The sequence below is a fragment of the Tenebrio molitor genome, chromosome Y (assembly GCF_963966145.1).
Source record: "Tenebrio molitor chromosome Y, icTenMoli1.1, whole genome shotgun sequence".
Classification (NCBI taxonomy): domain Eukaryota; kingdom Metazoa; phylum Arthropoda; class Insecta; order Coleoptera; family Tenebrionidae; genus Tenebrio; species Tenebrio molitor.
The window spans coordinates 4,515,917-4,524,588 of record NC_091056.1 but is presented as its reverse complement, the minus strand read 5'-3'; the positions used below and the strand labels follow the sequence as shown (position 1 = coordinate 4,524,588).

At 36.3% G+C, this 8,672-nt stretch overlaps 1 long non-coding RNA gene across 1 annotated transcript; it reads left to right on the top strand.

The window, feature by feature from the left end:
• Positions 1-312: 312 nt before the first annotated feature.
• Positions 313-3,792, top strand: LOC138140647 (uncharacterized). The gene is made up of 2 exons (XR_011162679.1): positions 313-1,097; positions 1,169-3,792. It is a non-coding gene; the product is annotated as an uncharacterized lncRNA (long non-coding RNA).
• The last annotated feature ends 4,880 nt before the right edge of the window (positions 3,793-8,672 follow it).

Here is an 8,672-nt window from a genome sequence, read left to right as displayed (position 1 = left end):
AGGCGTACCATTGTCTATCAGAAAATTATTGACAAAAGACGTTATAAAATGTCTTACAGACACCGCCCAAAAAGCAATTTACGCCAACGCCCATGGAGATGTAGCACAACTTAAAGACGATTTAAGGAATTCAATTTTCCACGTTTTTGGCAACCATCAAAAATGTACCGTCCATATGTGTGACAAGGTTGGTGATGTGGCTAATGACAGAACGGCAGTGCTAACTGAGACAGGGGCAAATCACCATCTTTATGCTGCAATACACAACGTTTTGCTAAAGGCAAACATGCTCATAGATAATGAGACTAACAACCGCCCAGAATTATTTATGAGCATACTGGCACGATTTAATATGGGGAAACGATTGAACCTCATTCAAAGAGACAGTTTCCAAATTACATCTTACTTAACTGGTCTACGATATAACCAGGGAGAAGAATGGCATTTATCGTCTTGGAAGAAAGCATTTAAAAAAAGCCCTGGAAAAATTTTAAAACATTATGTTGCCAATAAAATGACTAGTAAAATGAAGCGTAAAGAGACCCCTTACCGTAAGCCAAAATTCGTAAAAAAACTTGAATACGCTAAAGATCACCAACAATGTACTCTCGCAAAAAAACAGCAGCAAAAAGATTATGGGCCAAATATATCGAGTGTAGAGATGTCTGATGAGGCTCTGAAAGAAGAGGTAGAGGAGTTGATTAAACGACTTAAAGTACCTATGCACGAAAATATGTTTTTTAGACATACTTTTAAAATTGACATATTTTTATAGGTTTCCGAGACTCAACAGCAGCATATTTTTAAAACCACTACAGAACAATTTGATGATAAAAGTGGGAGCTACAGAACTCAGCGAGAGCACAGATTAACAGCGTCAAATTTTGGCGCCGTTTGTGTTAGAAAAGAATCTACGTCTTGTCACGTTCTAGTAAAGAACATATTGGAAGAGACAAGACAAACACCTGACATGTTATATGGCAAAATAAACGAAAAATTGGCAAAAAATCTATTTGCTGAACAAATCGGAAAAACAATATATGACTGTGGCTTATGGATCGATATCCAACATAGTTTTTTAGCAGCTTCTCCAGATGGTATTACCTTTATTACATCATGCCATTTTTACGTCCGAAAATCTGTTCTATACTTACATTTATTATTTTAGGCATGACTGAAGATGGGGAATTGGTTGAGGTAAAATGCCTTCCCAGCATAGTAAAAAAAGATATACCTTTTCAAAGAGCTGTAAGTGAAAAGTTGGTGCCTTATTTAAAAAGAAAAGAGTGTGGTAAAATTTACTTGACAAAAAACCATGCATACTACTACCAGGTAGAGCAATTATACGTCATTGCTGGTAAGCGTAACAATTTTAACTTTATTTTACAGATTCAGGGGCAACTTGGAATAACAGGTTCCCAAAAATGTCATTTTGTAGTATACAGTGGACCGAAAAATGACTTGTATACGGAAGTAATTGAATTTGACAGAGATTTCTGGGAGAAAATGCTTCCAAAACTTGTTCGATTTTATAAAGAGTGTTTGGCTCCTGAAATAATTTTGAAAAGAAGAAAAAAAGGTCTTAGATGTAGAGATCCGCAATACATTTTGGATGCCCAGAAACTGAAAACTGAGAAACAAGGACCCAAAAAAAAATAAAATCAACTATCCCACCTCCACCCGGCGGCACGGCAATTTTGCCGGAGTACATACACTATTACGGATATTACTATCAAGTAATAGTGCAGTGCTTATCAAAAAAATTTGTTACACAGTCTAGGACTGGTTTACAAATCTATGAGGGGCATGATGACCAACTCAATAGACCGGGACCAATGGCTTAACGTGACTTCCGAATCACGAGACAGACTAGAGCCTTTTTTTTTCGCCCTGGGTCGGAATCGAACCCGCGACCCAAAATAGTAATTTGGGTTTATTTTAAATAATAAAATAGGTACCTAGCTACAGTCCACGCATTTTAGGATGGCAAGAGCCGGCGCACCACGATTCGTGCTTCGGAACGGTTCGGTAAATAAGAGTCGTTGCAGTGGCGTAACAACAAAGAATTAGATCGAATATCTAAGTTTCTTTTAAGCCGTTTGCGTTTCCAGTTAACTGTCTACCTGTGTGGAAATGATAGGCCTTGCTTTTATGATTATCCGGGGTTAAATAATTCCTGGACATTTCTTGAAACTGAGTCATAAACCGATAAGACACCGCCACTGGGACTTTTTAAACGGCAGGCTGCAGGCTGGTGGAAACGAAGTGTCTTGTTCGCATTTTTTAACATGATTTTAGGTGAAAACTTCGATGAAGTTAATAGTAACGTCTTGAAGAATTTGAAAACAGAAAATGGTAAATCTTCAAATAACCAAGCACGAGAAGAAAATAATAAATCAATAATTTATTATTAACTATGATGCTGGATCGTCAGTCAATCGAGTTTCTGATGAGGTTAGCGTGTCATCAACAAAGGGTGTTCATATTTCAAATTTAGCAAATTGTACCATACAGCGTGACTTTGAAGGTTGTGCAGATATTTACCCTGAGGTAGTACGTGTTAAAAGAAGACAAAATAACCCAACTTGCCTTATAGAAATGTTAATGGTTCCCAAGAAAATCAAAGGAACCACTTTGGGAAACGCTGAAAATTTTCAAATTTGGCGTGCAGTTTTGACGAACGACTAACCTAAAAAGTCAAGTTTTTATGTCATTCGAGGTTATGTTTGACTTTTATCGTTTCAGTTTGTTGAGTCTCATTATAAATTTGTGATAAAATTTGTACAATGATAAAAAAATATTGCCTGCAACTTATTCAGAAATTAACAGGCTTAAACAACAAAGTGAAAATACTGTAACTGTGAGTAAAAGCATAAAATGAAACATCAAAGAAGTTGCTCCAAATCGTTTGCAATGCAAACTTCAATAGGTACGACGTGTCCAAGAAAGTCGAACTCTATTCAGAATGCCTCTGTTTTCACGAATTTCCTGAGCGGGCGTTTTGAACGTAATGAAAATGTTGTAAGTACGATCACATGGGGGCTAGGTGACATGCAGGAGGTCGGGGGGGTTGTTTAGTCAAATTTCCGTGGGGGCGACGGTTATGTAGGACCGTATAACGGAGGTGGAACAAGTTCTGCTGTATGCGACTCTGAGAAGCTGACGTGAAGCCCCCGTCGCAGTTATAGGGACCTCGGGAGTTTGTCGGTAAACGGTTGGTTGGGGAAGGTGGAACAAGTTCTGCTCTACGCGACTCTGAGAAGCTCATCGTACAACCCCGAACGCTTATATCACTCGGAATTGGTCGGTACACAGTAGTCCGACACGCGATACCCCGAGTACCTAAAATGTCGCTGCTTTCAAGACGATTCAGATTATTCCCCTCGCGGCCGAAAGTTTGTTACCTCCAGCTCTAAGCTCCCGTTGGCGTACCTTGACCGCGTAGTTCCAAATTAAACATTGTTTTTGCTATTAATCAAATTGTAAAATATGAGTAATACCTGGGATACGGTTTTTGAAGAGGGTTTTTCATCCGTCCCTGTCTGTAATAACTGCCCCATAATTTGTTCACTTGTTTTGCAAGCTTTAACCTGTCATTTTGTCTGTTATGTACCCGTTTTCTGTTATTTTAAATATTGTTGCATTCATCTTGGCGTTTATCTTTGTGATGTACTCCACTAGTTAATTTCTTGTACTTCGTTAAACTTAGTTTCTGTCTTTTTGGATTCGTTTCATTTTTTTTCATCAAAGTTATTACAGGCATTTTTAATAAAAGGTATTTTGCGTCCCTCACATGTGTGTTTTATTTGCGGCACTCTTCCAACTGGAACCCTCATCGTTTGCATTCCGAACCTTTTCCGCCAAAAGAAAATCACAACGTAGGGCTCCTCCGATTCGATGACGATCACGACCACATTTGTTACCGTTTTGCGCAGGTTCGAATATTTGGCGGAAAAAGTAATGTATACAAATCATTACAACATTCAAACGGCGAGGTAAATCATAGGGACCTATGAGGTGATTTTCAACTATTCCAACCCAAAACTCAACCCACACGTTAATGGAAAAATGAATGCTGGAAGTGACGCTCTGGATTTCGTGAGGAATATCTTCTGCAACTAAAATGCGATCTTCTCGTTGGTAGCCAAGTTCACGCTTATTCATTTCGTACATTGTGAAGTATCCTCGTAGATCAAAGACCATATCGGTTTTCTCCAGGTTGGTGAAAGACATTTGTAATTTAAATTGAGGTTAAGATTGATATTCTTGTCAAAATGCCTTAATTTTGAATTAAATGACAACGAAAAAAGTATACTGTAGGCAAAAATTTGAATTTGGCACCGAGTCCAGTTCCCTGACTTTAGAATTTTAAAAACGCTCTAAAATGTAACCGACCACTTGTATTTTCTTAAACTAATTATACATATTAAAGTCAGACTATAAGAACATTTTATTTTCCTCAACCACACTATTATGATTTATTTTTGACTCATTTTTCGATAAAATTCAGTGGCCCTTAAACTTTTTTTGAAAAACTTTGGGCCCCTTTTTCTCGAAAAATATTAACATTTGTATAAGGCATCATTGGCTCAATCGTTACCTTTTGTGGGGTTCTATCACAGGTTAAAATATCTGCACAACCTTCAAAGTCACGCTGTACATATTCATAATAAAGAAATTAAATGGTATTTAATGCCTGTGATTACATTTTTTAAGTCTCTTGTACCCGATGAACTGATAGGATCAATTCAATACTTTTATTGCTTTAGTAAAAGAAAAGAAAGCTTAACTTGTAATTTTCTACTTTTCACTGAAATGATAATCAAAAACCATCTATTGCGCAACGGAATAAAAAAAAATAGAAATTACCTTTTTTTAAATTTTTTAATAGAATGCTAATAGAAGATCAAGTGAAAATCGAGATTACATTATTATTATTGACATAAAAGACGGAAGTGAACAGAGGCAACTAACGCCAAAGAAGGCCCGTCTTTTCTTGAAAGTGCGATATCCGATATCTTTGAGTTGCACGAATTGCACGTGTTAACTCAGTAACTCACTCACTCACTGAACATCTGGACATTTTTCTTTTTTTTTCTTCAAAGCCAGTAGATACATATAAAGTACCGACACGGGTGACATTTAGTGACACTGACAGCACCAGTAGCGATGGGTCCGTCAACAGATGTCGCTATTTAAGCTATTTTTAAAATTTGCCTTTGATTTTCACGGAGTATTTTAATGTCTTTTTGTTGCAAAACGGAACCATGATTGAAAAAGATAGATTCACATATTAAAAAAATACATATGTTGGAATCGCATTCTACAGACCTCGCATTCCATCTCAGCACCTTTTTGTCAGATCTCCCTTCAAATTGATCAGGTGTAAAATGTTTCTAAAAATAAGCGAAATGTATTAAACTATGTATGTACGAAATTTAAAGATATTAATGCTTTTGTATGAAAATACTAACTTCGCAAAGTCGAACGTTTTCGGATAATTTTCTTCGTCCAATATTTAGAATCCAAGCCTTATATCGGCTTTTATTCGATATAAGCAAACGGTAAAAGCTTACTCCAGAAAAGTTTCGGCAATTAAGGGCACAACAAGACGGCATTATTGCTGAATAATTTTCAAATGGACTTTTTAAATTTCGATCGTAGCGCCTCGAGCGGAATTCTAATCGTTAGTGGTGCTGTCATCCGAAGCTGTCACCCGTGTCGGTACTTTATATGTATCTACTGGCTTTGTTTTTCTTCAGTGATCAGTGCCATCTACTTAAAACTTGCCACATTAACAAGGGTCAAGTGTGGGTAAAGTTTCAACACAGAACACTGTAAAATTATTTTGTTCTCGCCGAGTCACCAATATATTAATCTTTTAATGTTTCTTGTTTTTTAACGAAACCGGAAGACTGAATAAACTATGAGACGCCTTAAATTAAACCTTAATATCCATTATTGGCTGTGAATAATGACTAATTTCTCAATGTTGTCACAATTTTGATATTTTACTTATTTATTAAGCCATAAAATTGACAAAGTTTGCCATTTATGTATTTAAAACTTTTAGTCTTTGGAACCATAATTATTACTTCAGAGCCAATAACGAAGCTTAAATATTAAACTGTATTTTAGTTTTTAACTTAAAAATGCATTATTTGTCTTGAAAACGAGAAATAATGTCACCATGTTTCCCTATACCCAATACATATACGGTATCCCAGCCTTAAGAGGGGCGAAAATATCTCGGCGGAGACGAGTCCCTCCCGGTACCCAAAATATCCTAATCTTGGATGCAGGTAGCGAAGGGTTGGGGATTAGACTGCATTGCAGGGGTGGTAATTATCATCTGCACATTTAAAAAATAATTTTTATTCTAGTCATCCTTCCATTTTTGCTTTTTTAGATGTACTTATTAGTTTTCAAACATATACGTATAGCAAAATTCAATTTGCAAACAGAGGAATGAAAAAGTTGAGAAACGACGTAAGAAACAAAAAGGAGACATTACAAAAATTAATAGAAAATTATGAAAATGGAATATTCCCTCGAATAAATTTGGTAAAAATAATTTCTTATCATAATAAACCTATGTTGTAATAATATTATCAGCGTTTTAAAGGCCCACGAATGTGAAAAAAGCCCAATTTACACACGAATGAGTTGAATACAACGTTTTTTGTTCGACGAGCCCCTTAAAGGCTCCAAATCGCTTTAAATCTTTAAAATTAGCTTGACGTTTCGTTTTGATAAGTTGTAACATTTATCAAAATCCGTTCACACAGGAGAAAATTCTAAAATTCTGACAGTGTTGAACAAAAAAAACTTTTTATAATTTGATGGAATGAAATAAATTAAATGAGTTATGAGTATTAAAAATAAATTGGGCCTTTTTTGGGAGGTCGTTCTCGAAATGACCTAATGGAGAAGCCACCCCTGGTTTTTACTTCATAAGTGTTAACAGATTTGCTTACGTCATCACGCCAAAAAATACGTTGAAATGGGGGGGTGTCGTGTGGATCAATCCAGATTTGGCGATACATTTTGACAATATAGCAACTTGATGAGTTCGCAATCTAGTGATAATTGAAAATAGATCCTGTTGGACTGTGGGTCCAACCATCAACATATCATTTAGACTGATTCCTATTGTAGTTTTCGCGGATCCGTCAAAGACTACTCTAACCCTTGTGGTAGAACTTAATTCATTAATTACCGCATGATGCGGAAGAAAATACTGGTTGACATGATTGTTGTCCTCTGGCACATATGGTGAAACCAAGATCATGTGCTCTAAGTGCAAATATTCATTTATGAAGTGTGTATAATCGCATTTTAATGGTGGATTTTGATTAAGCCGTTTTTCTACTGAATTAAAACGTTTGAGAGCCATTTCGTTTGATGGTCCCATGATTGACAAGTCACCCTTGAATGGTAATCGAACAATAAACCCACCATCGCTGCCTCTCTTGACCGTTTCTGAGAAGCGTCTTTCGCAGGCAAGCTCTTCCACTGATAACGGTGGTTTATTGTTGGTTTGTTCTTCAGGTTCCAAAAATTTGGTAATTTATTGGAAAGTTGTACGTCTGGGTTTTTATTAGAGGTAAACTGGACAAAGTGTTTGCCGCTGTTACTTAGCCGTTTATGATTTTACCTGTGACAAGGGTGCGTCATAAATAGATTTGTTTGTTATGAATGTCAATTGCTTGGACAATTTGATTATGTTTTGAATGACTAGCCTGCCTGTTGTAATTTGTTTTGTGTTTTTCACTATATTGATTTGATTTGTCGTTCTTAGTACGTGGTACTTTGAGAGCGAATTCAAATGATTGAATATTACTACCGATGTTATGATGAGAACTAGACGCACGTGTAGATGGGTAGCTTTTCTTCTTAAGTTTATAATTTTGCCATTGTATTAAAACATTGATTTTCTACTTCTTCCGGAGTGTTATCGTCTGGCTCGAGCAGTTCAATTTCAAGCTGGTACTTTTCAAATTCTTTAAATGCATTTTCCAGCAGACAATTTTTATGATATTATTATTAATGATGCGATCGGGCAAAGGCAATGCCTGTTATGCCCGCGCTAAATCATACGATGAATAGGGACTCTAAAACTCAGTTGCTGTTTCCCAATTTATAGGCGTCGTAGCTAGATTTAAATGCACTAGTGGACCCGGCAAGAACGATTTCCTTCGGTAGACCATTCCAGTCGTCAAAAACTCTATTTGCAATAAATTTTTGATATGTTCTCTGGCATTTTTCACATTTTACGCCTATATTGCTAAAGCAAATATTTATTACGGATATAAAACATAATCCTGTAGATACAAAATTGTTAGAACTTAATTTGCTATCAGCAAATAATTTTCTAATATGATGAGTTTCATCCCTAAATTGTGGAATAAAGTCCTCCTCGTTCAAGCTTTCTTTTTCTGTTGTCGCTACGTATTGTTTACTATCGTCTGATAGTCAATAATCATTATTATGTGGTTGCTTGGTCTTGTGCCCGTCGACGTAAAGAATAATGGGAGACTGGATATTTCTCTTCTTCAAGTCAGGGTAAAGTATATTTGAAATGTATTCTTTGAATATTTCACTTTTCATCCACCCGTTGTCACTTGCTGCTACACCTCATTCTGTTGGGACGAATTCTACTCTAGTGGCGG